Raw genomic sequence first — 16,951 nt, 5'->3', positions numbered from 1 at the left:
GGTATGAGCCTCTCATAACAGGCAGACACCACAGCTCTCACAGGATAAGAAACAAAGAAGGCCACCATAGGAGCAGATTTACCTGTGAGGCTCCATGCCCCTCCACCACACTCCGCCAACCCTGCCAGCAAAGAAAATCCCAAGCAACACATCTTTCTTCATTTTCTTGGATTGGTGAAAAGTAGGTCACATGTCTATATGCCCGTGCTTATGTTAAAGCCTTCAGTTTGGATTACACCTCAACACGAAGAAAACAAAAATCCTCACAACTGGACCAGTAAGCACTATCATGATAAACAGAAAAGATTGAAGTTGTCAAGGATGTCATTTTGCTTGTATCCATAATCAGCGCCCATGGAAGCTGCAGTCAAAAAATCAAAAGACTCATTGCACTGGGCAATCTGGTGCTAAAGTGTTAAAAAGCAAAGATATCACCATGATGACTAAGGTGTACCTGATCCAAGCCATGGTCTTTTCAACTACCTCATATGCATGTGAAAGCTGGGCAATGAAAAAGGAAGATGGAAGGAAAATTGACGCATTTGAATTGTGATGTTACTGAGGAATACTGAATGTACCATGAACTACTACCATGAATAAACAAATCAATCTTGGAACAAGCAGGGCCCTACTTTCCCTCAGAAAAGAGGATGGTGAGACTCGGTCTTCTTTACTTTGTACACATCATCTTTCCTGGCACCATGTTTCATAAAGTGGGGAGTCAGGGAAAATTAGGTAAACCCTTGGGAGATGAATTGTTACGTGGCTGCAGCAACGTGCTTAAACACAGAAACAATTGTGAGGATGGTGCAGGACCAGGCAATGTTTTGTTCTGTTATACATAAGGTAGCCATTAGTCTTGCAACAGTGGCAAGGGAGACTGAGAGAGGCGTATAGGACTCTAATATAGGAAATTACCATATTGTAAGAAAAGCCATTTAAGAGGTATTGAGCAACTATGATTATGACATTGGTCCACTCTGTGGGCTGTCTGACTAATTTGCCCCTCAGAGCCTAAACGCCATTAAGCAGGGGTGTGCTGGAAAATGTTTAATGAACAGCTCTTTGGGTGGCAACCCATAGCCTATGAGTTGATTCCAACTCATAGCAACCCTATAGGACAGGATAGAACTGCCCCATAGGGTTTCCAAGGAGTACCTGGTGGATTCAAACTGCCAACCTTTTGGTTAGCAGGCGTAGCTCTTAATCACTACACCAGGTTTTCCCCAGCAGAACAACTATTTCCTAGCTTTTGCCAATCTCCGTGCCGTAAATATGTTTTTTTTTTAAATACTCCCATCGTGGCTAACTTCTAGCTGCCAATATGACATCACTGAATGCAGAGCTTTGGGAAGAGAGAATGCGGTAGAACACCCTTATATTGTCACCATGCAGAGACAATAGATTTAAATATCCTCAAGAACATAGCTGATAGTAAATGTAGTAAGACAGGAATTGCTAAGTTTTGAGTATTTATCACATTTGTTTTCTGATGTAATTTATTCATTTATTTTTAGTGTGCTTTAAGTGAAAGCTTACTGTTACAGTTAATTTCTCATATAAAAATTTATACACACATTGTTATGTGACTCTAGTTGCTCTCCCTATAACGTGACAGCACACTCCTTTCCACCCTAGATTTCCCATGTCCATTCAACCAGCTCCTGAACCCTTCTGCCTTCTCATCTCGCCTTCAGACAAGAGCTGCCCATTTAACCTCATGTTTTTTTTATCTTCTTGAGCTAAAAAGCACTCTCTTCACCAATATAATTTTATGTCTTATAGTCCAGTCTAAGCTTTGTCTGAAAAGTAGGCTTCAGAAATGGTTTCTGTACTGGGCTACCAGAGAGTCTGGAGGGCATGTCTTTCGGGGTCTCTCCAGTCTCAGTCACACTGATAAGTCTGTTCTTTTTACTTGGGTTTGAGTTCTGCACCCCACTTTTCTTCTGCTCCATCAGGGACTCTCTGTTGTGTTCCCTGTCGGGGTGGTCATTGGTGATAGTCAGACACCATCTAGTTCTTCTGGCCTCAGGCTGATGGAGTCTCTGGTTTATGTGGCCCTTTCTGTCTCTTGAGCGCATATTTTCCTAGTGTCTTTGGTGTTCTTTATTCTCCTTTGCTACACATGGGTTGAGACAAACTGATGCACCTTAGATGGTCACTCACTAGCTTTTCAGATCCCACATGCCACTCACCAAAGTAGGATGCTGAACATTTTCTTAATAAACTTTGTTATGCCAATTGACCTAGATGTCCCCCAAAACCATGGTCCCTGGACCTTGGGCCCTGCTACTCTGTGCCTCAAAGTGTTTGGTTGTATTCAGGAAGCTTCTTAGCTTTTGGTTTAGTCCAGTTTTACTGACTTCAACTGTGTTGTGTGTTGTTCTTTCCTTCACAAAAGATAATTCTTGTCTACTATCTAGTTAGTGAATACACCCCTCCTTCCTTCCCGACCCTCGTAACCATTAAAGAATGTTTTCTTCTGTGTTTAAACCTTTTCTTGACTTCTTATGATAGCGGTCTCATAAAATATTTCTCCATTTGCAACTGACTAATTTCATTCAGTATAATGCCTTCCAGATTCACCCATGCTATGAAATGTTTCACAGATTCATCATTATTCTTTTTTGTTGCATAGTTTTCCATTGTGTGAATATACCATAATTTGTTTATCCATTCTTCTGTTGATAGGCACGTAGGTTGCTTCCACATTTTTGCTGTTGTGAACAGTGCTCCAATGAACATCTATTCCTGTGATGGCTCTTATTTCTCTACGGCGTATTTCAAGGAGTAGAATTGCTAGATTCTATGGTACTTCTATTTCTCGCTTTTTAAGGAACTGACAAATTGATTTCCAAAGTGGTTGTACCATTTTACATTCCCATCAGCAGTGTATAAATGTCCCAGTCTCTGTACAGCCTCTCCAACATTTATTATTTTGTGTTTTTTTGATTAATGCCAACCTTGTTGGGGTGAGATGGTATCTCATTGTAGTTTTGATTCGCATTTCTCTAATGGCTAATGATTATGAGAATTTCCTCATGTATCTGTTAGCTGCCTGAATGTGTTCTTTGGTGAAGTGCCTGTTCATATCCTTTGCCCATTTTTTAATTGGATTATTTGTCTTTTTGTTGTTGAGGTTTTTCCATATCTTGTAGATTTTAGAGATTAGACATTTTTGATTGGATTTGTTGTAGCCAAATTTTTTTTCTCAGGTTGTAGGTTGTCTTTTTACTCTTCCTGTGAAGTCTTCTGATGAGCATAGGTGTTTGATTTTTAGGAGCTCCCAGTTATCTAGTATCTTTTTTGGTGTTTGTGCATTGTTAGTAATGTTTTGTACACTGTTTATGCCAGGGATTAGGGCTTCTAGTTTTTGCCTATTTTTTCTTCTATGATCTATACTATTTTAGGTTTTATATTTAGGTCTTTGATTCATTTTGAGTTTGATTTTGTGCATGGTGTGAGGTATGGGTCTTGTTTCATTTTTTTGCAGATGGATATCCAGTTACGTCAGCACCATTTATTAAAGAGACTGTCTTTTCCCCAATTAACAGACTTTGGGCCTCTGTCAAACATGAGCTGCTCATAGGTGGATGAATTTACATTTGGATTCTCAATTCTATTCATTGATCTATGTATCTGTTGTACCATTATCAGGTTGTTTTGACTACTGTGGCAGTATACTAGGTTCTAAAGTCAGGTGATGCAATGCCTCTCACTTTCTTCCTCTTCCCCTTCCATATGAAGTTGCTGATTTGTTTCTTTATCTCATTAAAAACTGCCATTGGAATTTGGATCTGAATTGCATTGTATCTGCAGATTGTTTTGGGTCGAATGGGCATTTTCACAACGCTGAGTCTTTCTGTCCATGAGCAAGGTATATTTTTCCACTTATGTAGGTCTCTTTTGGTTTCTTGCAGTAGCATCTTATAGTTTTTTTGTTTTGTTTTTTGTATAGGTCTTTTACACCTCTGGTTACATTTATTACTAAGTATTTTTATTTTATTGCAACAACAGAGTTGTATCCAAGTGCTTTGTCTTCAGTTTTGCTGATCCCGTCTCCCATCACTTCTAACCTACTCCTCAGCCCTTGTATGACTCTGTCCATTTCTGAAATACTGTTGTTTATCTTTAGGATTTCTAATTGATGTTTTTGTATGATTTTTAGTTGTGAATTTATTCCAGCATTTTTTTTTCCTGAATTCTTCCATTTTTTGTCTCTATTTTCCCTGAATTTGTTTGCCTTTTCCATACATTTTTCTATTTTTTCCTCATTTTTGTCTGCTTTTTGCTTCAACTCTTGGATAGCTCTGAATATTTGAGATTTGAATTCCTTGTCAGGTAGTTCTAGTGCCTTTTCTTCTACTGGAAAGTCATCTGGTGTTTTATTTTGGATCTACTGAAACCATCCTGCCCTCTTTGTTAAAAATATGTTTTGATATTATCTACTGTCTTCAGGACATTCAATAGTTATTTTGTTTCTTGATCACAGATTTGTTTGTTTCAGGCTGCTTTTTTGTTTTATTTGTTTACGTCTGAGCAGGCGGGCTGTGCATCTTTGTTGTTTGCTCATCTGTAGTCATGATAGTTTCCACTTCCTTGTCCAACAGTCAGGTCCAGTCACTCAGCTATGGTGTAGTAAGGCAGGTCCAGCTGAAGGGGAGGGGCTGGGACGGGCTGTACTAGGCCTGACAGGACAGGCCAGAAATCAGTGCTAGGCAGATTCCGGTATTCCATGCCCGTGCTGCTCATTGGTGTGATGTAGGCACATCGGTGTGATGTAGGCATGGTGCAGGTAGGCAGGAAAGAGGTAGAAGTTGTGATGTGTGAAGAGGTAGAAGTTGTAATATGGGTATGGGAAAGAGGAGAGAGTGAAGAGAGAAACAGGAACCCAAAACAAACAAACAAAAACACAAAGAAAAAAAATGCTAAGGGAGCTTGCCATTGGAGTGGAGGGATGAGAAATCGAGAAGTGGAGAAAAGCACAAAGAAAAAAAAAAGAAAAATTGAAAAAATAACTAGGTAAAATTTTGGAGAAAAAGAAAAAAGAAAAGCCCCCCAGGGGTGCCACTGGTGCAGCCGCAAAGACTAGGGAAGTGGCTCCCAGGGTGCACACTATATCCTGGCTAGAGAGGATATAGTTGTCACACAACACCACGTATTCAGGAGACAGGAAAAGAAGGTAATTATAGAGAGATGAGAACTGAGATATGAAGAAAGAAAGGGAAAAAGAGAGGAAAAAAAGACATGCCCCCAGGGATCCCACCTATACAGTTGTGCAGATAGGAGGAGTAGCTCCTAAGTCATGCAGTACAACCTGGCTAGAAGGGGCTCCCAAGCTGCAAAAAGAAGGAAAAAACAAACAAACAAACAAAACGGAACAGAACAAAGCAAAACAAAACAAGCAAAAAAAGAAAAAGCCCCAGGTATCCCACCAGTATGGTGTCTCGGGCTGGGGGATTAGTTCCTTAGTCCAGCAGGGCTTCATAGCCTTTCAAGAAGAAGCAAAGACGGCACACAGAGCCAGGTGTTCAAGAGAAAGGAGTGGGAGGTTGTGGAAGGCTCAGAAGACACCCAAAGAAATGGAAAGAAGCAATAGCAGCTCAGGGAGCCAGCCAGTGTGGGTGGGGTGAATCCAAGTTGCCCTGAGCCAAAGCAGTTGCCTCCTGGCCAAGAGACTGTGGCTGTCGGGAAGCAGAGGACGCCAAGGGTCCGGGAGAAGGGTGGGGTTAGGAAAGCACATATCACTTGTTACCAGGTTGTCTGTCTCCTGTTGGGAACTTTGTGAAGCTGCTTTCCCATATTCCCTGTCTGCAGATATCTGATGTGGGCAGGGCAAATCCAAGTGGCACAGATGCTGCACTTCCTGGCCAACAAAGCCACCACAGCCAGCCAGGAAGCTCCGAGGAAGAACAGTAGGAAGAGGATAAAAAAAAAGATAGGGGGTGGGAAAGTATGTATCGCTGGTTACCAGGTTCTCTGTCTCCTGCCGGGAGCTCCATAAAGCTACTTCCCTGTGTTCCCTGACCACTGATCCTCAAAAGGAGTCCAAGACGGTGAATCCTTGCCATGCTCACTGATAGGAGACCTCTGCATGTATCTCTCCTTGCTCTCTGTCATCTGCCAGTTTCTTATTCCATTCGGTGTTTGGCTGAGTTCTCTATCTCGTCATTCAACACTTTGGGTTCCAGGAATGTCATTCGCCTCTGTTTGACTTAGTTTTTCGGGTCTTTGCTGTAGAGGGACGGTGTGGTTCTTCTGTCTATGGCACCATGTTGGCCAGAAGTCTCTGCTGTTTTTTGGTTGTTGCTTGGTTGATATATTTTTTTCCACCCTTTGAGTTTTAGTTTGTGTCTTTAAGTCTACGGTGTGTCTCTTGTAGGCAGCATGTAGACGGATCCTGGTTTTTTATCCATTCTACCACTCTCTGTCTCTTTATTGGTGCATTTAGTCCATTTACTTGCAGTGTAATTATTGATAGGTATGAGTTTAGTGCTGCCATTGTGATGTCTTCTTTTGTGTTTTGTTGACTGTTCCTTTGTTCCACTTAATTTTCTGTGCTGAGTCATTTTTATGTATTTCCTTTTCATCTTTTCCATTGTTGTTGATTTTGTACTTGCTGACTCTTTATGTTTTTCTTGTTTTTTGTTTTTTTTTAATTTTGATGTTTAGGATTGTTAGTTTCCTCTGTGGTTACCTTACTATTTACCCTTGTTTTTCTAAGTTTAAACCAATCTTTTATTTCTTTATATCGCCTTGACTTCCTCTCCGTATGAAAGATCTATGACTACATTACTTGATCCCTCTTTTTTGTTTTAATGTTGTCATCCTTTACATAGTGACATCTCTGTTTCCCTATTTTCTGTGTTTCAGCTTTGATTTATTTTTGTGACTTCCCTATCTAGGTTGATATCTGGTTGCTCTGTCCTGTGCTCTAGTCTTGGGTTATTATCTGATATTATTGATTTTCTAACCAGAGGAATCCCTTCAGTATTTCCTGTAATTTTGGTTTGGTTTTTTGCAAATTCTCTAAACGTCTGTTTATCTGGAAATGTCCTAATTTCGCCATCATATTTGAGAAAGTTTTGCTGGATATATAGTTCTCGGCTGGCGATTTTGTTTTTTTTTCTTCTTGCCTGCATGGGTCCTGCTGAGTAATCAGAGGTTAATGCTATTGACTCTCCTTTGTAGATGACTTTTTGTTTATCCCTATGTCTTTAGTTTTGGCAAGTTTGATTATAATATGTCTTAGTGACTTTCTTTGGGATATACCTTGTGTGGGGTTAGATGAGCATCTTAGATAGATATCTTCTCATCTTTCATGATATCAGGGAAGTTTTCTGCCAGCAAATCTTCAACAATTCTCTCTGTATTTTCTGTTATTTCCACCCCCTCCCCCTCCACCTTTCTGGTACTCCAATCACTTGTAAGTTATTCCTCTTGATAGAGTCCCACATAATTCTTAGGGTTTCTTCATTTTTTTTTAATTCTTTTATCTGAGTTTTTCCTCAAATATGTTGGTGTCAATTGCTTTACCTTGAATCTCACTAATTCTGACTTCCATTGCCTCAATTTTGCTCCTATGACTTCCTATTGAGTTGTCTGATTCTGAAATTTTATTGTTAATCTTCTGAATTTCTGTTTGCTGTCTCTCTATGGATTCTTGCAGACTATTAAATTTGTTATTATGCTCTTCTTTAATCTTAAGTTCTTCTAATGCTATATCTGAGCGTTCCTTTTTTGTTCTGCATTTTGCCTGACCTCCTTCCTGATCTCTTGAAGAGTTCTCTATATTAATGGTTTGTATCCTATGGGTTGCTATGAGTCCGAATCGACTCAATGGCACTGGGTTTGGTTTGGTTTATTCCACCTCCAGCAATTCCAAGAAATTCTCTTCCACCAGAAGAGTCTTGATTCTTTGTTTTTGGAGCTTGCTGAACTCATCATGGTCTCCCTCCTTATGTGATTTGATATTGACTGTTGTCTCCGAGCCATCAATAATTTATTGTATTTATTTTATGTTTGTTTACTGTGTCCTATCTTCTTGTTTTGTTTTGTTCCAATATGCTCAGATAGGCTGCTCTTGTGAGCTAGTTTGATTATTGGTGTCTTTGAAGCTCTAATGTCCTGTCAACTGGTGGTTAGGTCTGTTACTATGTATATGAGCCCAGGAGTTCCTTTACTTTTCTTGTATGGATTCAGCTCAAGTATCCAGGTATTTGACCACCAGGTGCAGGCTCTCATCTACAGTCCCAGATGGGTGATTTGAGTAGGCACAGATATCTGGCTGCAGAGGAGGTCACACACTGAGTGAGGCAGGGGGCTGACAGCTGCTCCTGAGTGTCTGGGAGGAAAGCAAATCCCTGTTTCCTAGAGTGCGTAGGTGGGTGGGTTTTGCAGCAGTAAAGGCACCCAATGGTGTAAGGACTGGCAGGTAGCGTTTGTTCTTGGACCCCTGTAGAAGGTGGCAAGGTAGTATGGGTGGAGCCACCAGTCCTTAGGCCCATGATGTGGGTAGGTGAGGACCCTGCTTAATGGGCAGAGTGGTATCAAATGTCATGAAGCTGCCATTCCACCATATAGCTGATACAGTTGAAGTTAGGCTTCAGGTAGATACCCTATCTTACTGTGCTAACAAGGGCCTATGCTGTGGAAATGGGCCTACAGAGTTTTATGCAGGGGTGAATGGCATTCAAAGTCTCTGAAGCCCTTATGCCTGTACCTAGGCAAAGGAGCTGTTCTTGCCCTGAATTCCAGGCTTGGGGGGCTGGCAGACTATTTTTTCCTGTTTGTTAATTTGTTCCCTCTCCAAGACTGGGAGAATGGCTCAGGAAGTGTGGTGGGTCCTACTTCTGGACCAGGGAAAGCAGCAGTCACTGAAGCCACCCCAGGACCAGGTGCAGAGCTGGGAGGTTTCTTTCCAAATGGGGTGTTTTTTTTTTCCGTGCAGTAGGTTAGACATATATTTATCTTTTGCCAGTTGAGCCCTGCTTTTCACTGGTTCTGGAGGCTTGAGTAAACTCTCTGCTGCTTGGTCTCTCCCGACGTGGAAAATGCATCCCGAACACCACTGCTTGCCTCACAGCGTACTCCAGCTGGCTCGGCCTGCAGGAAGTTATTTCCCCCCAGGTAAGCTATAGCAACTCCTGGTTGCTTCTAAACTGTCTCTCCTTCCCCCTGCCATTCAGTCCAATTCCTCAACATTACCTTTGATGCTCAGGGCTCCTAGATTGTCATAAATAATCAATTCACTTATTTTGGGGGGTCTTTGTTATAAGAGAGACCAACAGAATCATCTCACTACTCTGCCATCTCGGCCCCCAATGTAATTTATTTAATTGAAAGCTTATATAATAATTTGTAATAGTGGTTGTTTAAGAACTGAGGAGCCTTGGTGGTACAGTGGTTAAGCACTTGGCTACTAACCAAAAGGTCAGTGATTTGAACCCACCAGCCACTGCATGCTCCACAGGTAACAGATGTGGCAGTCTGCTTCCATAAAGATTTATGGTGTTGGGATCCCTACGGGGAAGTTCTACTCCGTCCTACAGGGTCGCTATGAGTGGGAATCAACCCAACAGCAATGGTTTTTTTTTTTTTTTTTTAACAACCAGCTCACAGAATTTCTGAAAATTTAATAATTGGTTCTTGTGAACCAGAACAGATAATTACAGAACACTATCTGTCCTACAGGATCATTATGAGTGGGAATCAAATCGACAGCAGTGGGTGGGTCAGTGGGTATTGGCTCAAAGTAGATGACATTGCTTTTTTGCTTACATAGCTGGCATCTTTATAGTCTTGGGCATCAAAAATTACACAGGTTTGCTTTTTCTAAATCAATGAGATAATATCTTCATTGAAGCATAAATATTCCTAATATATTCCTTAAGAAGAGAAAAGGAATTTCTGATTACCTTCTGTGACTTCTTTTCATTGCCATTGGGCATCTGCCTTAATTTTTTAGCACATGCTCTAGGGTAGAGACCCTGGGTTAAGTGCTAGGCTGCTAACACAAAGGTTGGTGATTCAAGTTCACCCAGAGGTACATCAGAAGAAAGGTTTGGCTATCTAACTCCAAAAAGTCACCCATTGTAAACTCTATGGAATACAGTTCTACTTTGGCACACATGGGGTCTCCGCGAGTTGAAATTTACTCAGAGGCATTTGGTTAATCTAAGGTCTCATGTAAAATGGTCAAGCTTCAGAAGCTATCCTGCTATCAAGGCTCCAATGGCCCTTCTCTCCTTGTTTGTTAAAGCTTGCATGGACTGAGGCACACACAAACCAGCTAGGTTTATACTTTCAGCGAATTACTCGCTGTATTTGATCTTTTAAAAATGAGACTTTTTATACCCAAGACATGTATTGTTTGCTTAGGATTTTTTTTTTTTTTTAATTTCGTATCCAGCTAACTTCTACCCATTTTCCACATCCCAACTCTGACTTCACTCATTTGAGGGAAACTTCCCTGAGCCCCTTATGTCCTATTGCAGGCAGTTAGTGCTTCCTCCAGAGAAACCCACACTTAGCTCTACTATACCCTTAGCACACTGACCATCATTTGGGGAAATGATTATTTTACCTGTCTGCCTTTACAAGCACTTCATGGGGAGAAAGCCTACCTTAATAGTCTTAATATCCTCAGTACTTACTTAGCACACGGAGCCCTGGTGGCACAGTGCTTAAGCACTTGGCTGCTAACTGAAAGGTTGGCAGTTTGAATCTACCAGCTTCTCTGCAAGAGAAAGATGTGGCAGTCTGCTTACGTAAAGATTATAGCTTTGGAAACCCTGTGAGACAGTTCTACTCTGTCCCTTAGGGTCTCTATGAGATGGGAATGACTCAAAGACAATGGGTTTGGTTTGGTTTTGACCTCCTTAGTACAGTATCAGGGATTTGGCAAACACTAAATTCATCCATTCCTTCACTCATTCATTCATCTACTGACTCAACACATTTGAGCATCTATTATATGCCGAATACTGTTTTGGGGTTCTAGAGACAGAAAAATTAAAAAAAAAAAAAAAAAAAAAACCTTGCAATTATAAAGCCAACATTATAAAGGGGGTATAAGTAACACACATGTTAGCAGATGATAAGTGTAGTGGAAAAAAAATAAAATAATGAAAAGTATAGAGAATACAAGGAAGGATTGGGGGGTGTTGGTGATGGCTTGTAAAGGGTTGTCAGAGAAGATATCATGGAAAAGTTGACAGGAGCAAAGACCAGAAGGAGGCAAGAGAGCTAGCAAAAATTGCCTAATATAATTAGGTCTCTCTCTACTTAAACAGGGCAATAAAAAAAAATAGGATCTATTTTGAATAATGTTTCAGACACAGATTGTTGGGCTCTAGTAGGCCTGTCTCCAAGCAACTCCCACCCCCAAAGCAATTGCTTTTTCCACATTGCTTCTCTCCCTTTTCTTCCTCCTACATCCCCACTCAAACCCTGACTCCTCTCGTTCTCCTCTGACTCATCCTGCTCTTTATTCTTGGTCATATGTCTGTGTTCTGACTCATTCAATTCTAATCAATGAGGATTTACTTCCTATGTGGCCAGCACTATGCTAGAGATGAGTAAGGATTACAAAAAAACATGAAGTTTGATCCATGTCCTTGAGGACCTTCTGTCTAAATGCAGACAGACAATAGAAGCAACCACATAAACGAGTCCCATCTCTTCACAAACACCTGTGTGTCAATGCGTCTCACTACTTATGAAGTGATCTGAATTTTTTTTATCAAAGAAAATGCTTAACATTGAGTAAAAAGGGGCATAAATGACATATACAGTATACATAGTCTTCAGAAAGGGAATATTCATTACCAATGCCTTTATTTTCTAATTATTTCCCAAATCCTGATCTTAAAGATGACATTCTTCTAGCAGACAGGCAGCAACTGCACATGCATTATTCATGTACTCAAGCATCTACATTTGTATTTCAGCAAAGACTCACCTCTCATCCAGACCACACTGTAACATTGCTGCAGTGGCTAAAAAAAACACCTGTGTCTTTGTTTTTGGGCAGTTTAAAGTCCCCTTAAAGTGAAGCTTCTTTTTATTGATTTAAAAAGAGCGTGGAGATTTGTCCAAATTGAATTTTTATTTGTTATGTGTTTCTGGTTTAGAGACGACAGTGCTTTGCAAGCAGCGCTACTTGAGTCAAAAAGAACACTTCCGACATCCTAGTTGGGTTATGAAGAACGCAAAAAAAGAGATTAGCAATTGAACATCTGCTTGATGCCAGGCATTGTGGCAGATACTTGCCAATATATTATCTTATTTAATGTATGTTGAGTCACCACCCGCACAAAAAATAGAGGACGTTGCTATTACTAAAAAAAAAAAAAATTACTAGCTCAATTTAAATAAAAGAAAATTGAGTTACTGAGAGAGTCTGAAGAAGTTTTCCAATGAAACACAGTTTGAGAGTGGCAGACATGAGATTTCAATCCAGGTATGTTTGACTCTAAGAATTGTGGTTTTTCCACCTTCCGCACGTCTCTCCAATGACAGCATGGTGCTGATAAGGCCAAGTTCATGGGGTAGATCACCTTATGGCAGCCTTAATTCCTGGGTGGCTACTAACCAAAAGGTTTGAGGTTCGAGTCAACTCAGAAGCGCCTGAAAATAAATGTCTGGTGATCTGTTGGTGTTCGTAGGTGCCGTCAAGTCAGTACCAACTTACAGTGACCCCGCGCACAACAAAACGAAGCACTGTCCGATCCTGCATGATCCTCACAATGGTTGTTATGCTTGAGCCCATTGTTGCAGTCATCATGTTAACCACCTCGTTGAGGGTCTTTCTCTCTTTTGCTGACTCACTACTTTACCAAGCATGATGCCCTTCTCCAGGAACAGGCCCTTCCTGATAACATGTCCAAATATGTGAGACGAAGTCTCGTCATCCTTGCTTCTAAGGAGCATTCTGGCTGTGCTTCTTCCAAGATAGATTGGTTCTTTCTTTTAGTACTCCATGATATATTCAATATTCTTCACCAACACCATAATTTGAAGGTGTCAGTTCTTCTTACCAAACCCACTGCTGTCAAGTTAGTTCCGACTCAATGCGACACTATAGGACAGATTAGAACTGCCCCATAGAGTTTCCAAGGAGCGCCTGGCAGATTTGAACTGCTGACCTCTTGGTTAGCAGCCGTAGCATTTAACCACTATGCCACCAGGGTTTCCCAGTTCTTCTTAGGTCTTCCTTATTCATTGCCCAGCTTTCACATGCATATGAGGTGAATGAACATACCACGGCTTGGGTCAGTCACATCTTAGTCCCCAAAGTAACATCTTTGCTTTTTAATACTTCAAAAAGGTCTTTGGCAGACAGTTTGTCCAATGCAATTTGTTGTTTGATTTCTTAACGGCTGTTTGCATGGGAATTGATTGTGGATCCAAGTAAAATGAAATCCTTGACAACTTAAATCTTTTCTCCGTTTATCATGTCGCTTACTGGTCCAGTTGTGAGAATTTTTGTTTTCCTTATGTTTAGGTGTAATCCATATTGAAGGCTGTAGTCTTTAATTTTCATCAGTAAGTGCTTCAAGTTCTCTTTACTTTCAGGAAGCAAGGTTGTGTCGTTTTTCCTCCAATCCTGATGCCCTATTCTTCTTCTTGTAGTCCAGTTTCTCAGATTATTTGCTCAGCATATGGACTGAATAAGTACAGTGAAAGGACACAACCCTGAAGCACAACTTTCCTGACTTTAAACCACTCAGTATCCTCTTGTTCTGTTCAAATGACTGCCACTTGATCTATTTACAGGTTCCTCATGAACACAATCAAGTACCCTGAGATTCCCATTCTTCGCAATGTTATCCATAATTTGCTATGATCCACACAGTCAAATGTCTTTGCATAGTCCATAAAACACAGGTAAACATCTTTCTGGTATTCTCTGCTTTCAGCCAGGATTCATCTGATATCAGCAATGATAACTCTTGTTCCACATTCTCGTCCAAATCCAGCTTGAATTTCTGGCAATTTTCTATAGATGTACTACTGTAACCACTTTTGAACTATCTTCAGCAATATTTCACTGGTGTGTGATATCAGTGATATTGTTTGATAATTTCCACATTCTGTTGGATCACCTTTCTTTGGAATAAGCACAAATAGATATTTCTTCCAATTGGTTGGCCAGGAAGCTGTCTTCCAAATTTCTTGGCGTAGATGAGTAAGCACTTCCAGCGCTGCATCTGTTTGTTGAAACATCTAAATCGGTATTCCGTCAGTTTCTGGAGCCTTGTTTTTTGCCAGTGTCTTCAGTGCAGCTTGGACTTCTTCCTTCAGTACCATCAGTTCTTATCATATGCTACCTCCTGAAATGGTTGAACCTCAACCAATTGCTTTTGGTACAGCAACTCTGTGTATTCCTTCCATCTTCTCTTGATGCTTCCTGGTGATCTATTTCCCCAAAAATGAGCCATTGGAAACCCTACAGAGCACAATTCTTGTCTGACACACATGGGGTTGCCATGAGTTGAAATCAACTTGACAGCAACTGGTTTTCTGTTTTGTTTTGTTAATTATCTGCCTTCCTTCATCCCAGGCTTCAGGTTAGAGGCTTATAGGTCAAAACTATGGTCACAAATGACACCAAATGAGAATGCGTAAACTGGATAAGTAGAACCTCATCCTGACCACTGGATAAACAAGACAATGTTATACGTCGATGATGGGTCATTAGTGCCATCTTTGTTTTGTTAAAAGGCTAACACAGCTTGGCTTCTATATTACCATAAATCTATGTCACTCCCTGTCCTTCAAATGGCAGGGCACTGTCAATCACCATGTCAAAAATACAGTTTAAAGGATTCCAGCCATCTAGGTTAGAAGATGAGAAGGCCAGATACATTTTGACTAATCATAGCCTTCTTTGTAAAAGAATACCAGCCCCAAATTGCTGGCCTTATGTGTCTACTAATTCACTGCTGCCCTTTCACTGGCGATCACAGTTGTGGATCCTGAGTGCTAGTCTCCATCAACACGGCTTTAGCTATAGAGAACGAATCAGGTGCATGTATTTATGCTGAGATCTGGATACATATGGCAATGATTAGCACAGTTCTTTGGTAACATAAACTGAAGGGGTTCCAGAGCTTCTCCATGTGAGATTAAATGAATCTGAATTCCAACAAACAATAAATCAGTGATCCTCAATCTGTGTGCTGTAGCTCATACATCCATCCAATTTAGATCAGTGTGTAAAACTTATTTTCACAACAACCCATAAACACACTGGGCAGTAATGTTGGTCAAATGGACTATTAAGCTAGGTGGATTTGGGCACATTTTGTATACAACTTGATGCCAGGTAAATGATAAGAACTAAGGCATTAAGTCTGCACCAAGGAGAGAGAGTTTATTTACTGGAATATCTAGAAACCATTTTGTGAGAGTGTAAGAGAGTGGGATCAGGCACTAATCCAATACATGGGACTAACTCTAATCAAGTGCTCTTAAAAAAGGAAAAGGTGGAGCTTAGGGGTGAATCCAGAGCCCACTTTTAAACACTTAGTTCTATTCTTTCATCCACCATCCACTGATTCTATCAACAAATATTCCTTAGCAGCTACTATGTGCCAAGTGCATGATGAACCATTCTAGGGAACTGCTTCAAAGGGGACCAAATGCAGATAGAAATACACTGACAGTAAATGGCTACAGAGCTCAACCAGGGCCTTGAGTCAAATGCAAAGAGTGTCATAATGCACTCGGCATCTCCAGTTCATTGTATGTTTATCTCTCACCTACACAGGACCCACTGGGGATATTTGGGGTGTCTTATAACTTTTGACTGCCAATGAGCTTCTGGCAGGTGTGGCTTACCCTAATGGACTGAAGATGTATCCTTTGCTTTGAGTTATAGCCAGTAAAGTGCCCCGGTCAATGGCAAACCTCTTTACTTGGGCTTTTATCAGGTCCTTCCTTCAAAGCACAAGAGGGTATTGGAAAGAAATCAGTGTGGGTTTTAGGGAGTGCTGACACATGCTTTTGAAAATGAATAGAGGGGTGGTTTCTTTTGGTATCATTGAAAATCACTTGCTGGAATGAATTTGATATGGATCAGTCCCAAGAGCTGTATTATTGATGGATGACATAAATGAATTTGTAGCAATATCTGAACCTACTGATTCTATCTCCTCTATGTTTTTTGAAAGTGTTGTATGGCCAGTAGCCTGAGGCTTTGCCTCTGTGCAGGACATTTGAGAGAACTGACTACCCCAGAAAATGAATGAGCACCTGCCCATTTTATTATAATAGGGAAGGAGGAAGTGGGGCCCATATCCAGTTTTGTGGAGTGAATATAATACAGGTGGTAGAATAATTCCAGAGACCAAGACCATGACTGGCACCCCATAGACAAGCCTCAAAAAATGTCCAAACTCGACTTAAATGTATGAGTAATACACAGTAAGTCATTGGCTCCCTTATCAACTTTGTCAATTCTCTCCTGTGACCATTTCACCCAGTATGGGAGATCTGCTTATTAAGGTTTACTTGTAGAAATATATCACCAATTAGGTCACTGAAGGGGAGCAATGTCCTTCAGCAAAGTCATATTTTATACCGTATCCTTTTTCATATGGGTTCCATTGTAATATCACAGACATATTAATGGAGAGTACTTATATATCGGGAAACAAAATTAAACATATAACAAATATATATAAATCATATTTCTCACAGAAAAATTTTTATTAAAACAATAATAAAATATCAGTGAAACCCTAAAAAGTCACACAAATGAAGCCATAAAATAGTACCCAATATCCTGTCATCAGATTCCTCAGCCCCACATGCAGTCCTCCCAGCAGTTTGGCTGAGATTGTCACCAGCCTCACGTGACACAAACATTTCTTACTCTGCATTCATGGTTACTTTCTTGACCTGTTACCCCAGTATTTGAACTTTGTAGCTGTTTCCCCCCAAT

The sequence above is a fragment of the Loxodonta africana genome, chromosome 1 (assembly GCF_030014295.1).
Source record: "Loxodonta africana isolate mLoxAfr1 chromosome 1, mLoxAfr1.hap2, whole genome shotgun sequence".
NCBI classification, from domain to species: Eukaryota; Metazoa; Chordata; class Mammalia; order Proboscidea; family Elephantidae; genus Loxodonta; species Loxodonta africana.
Note: the sequence above shows the minus strand (reverse complement) of the source record.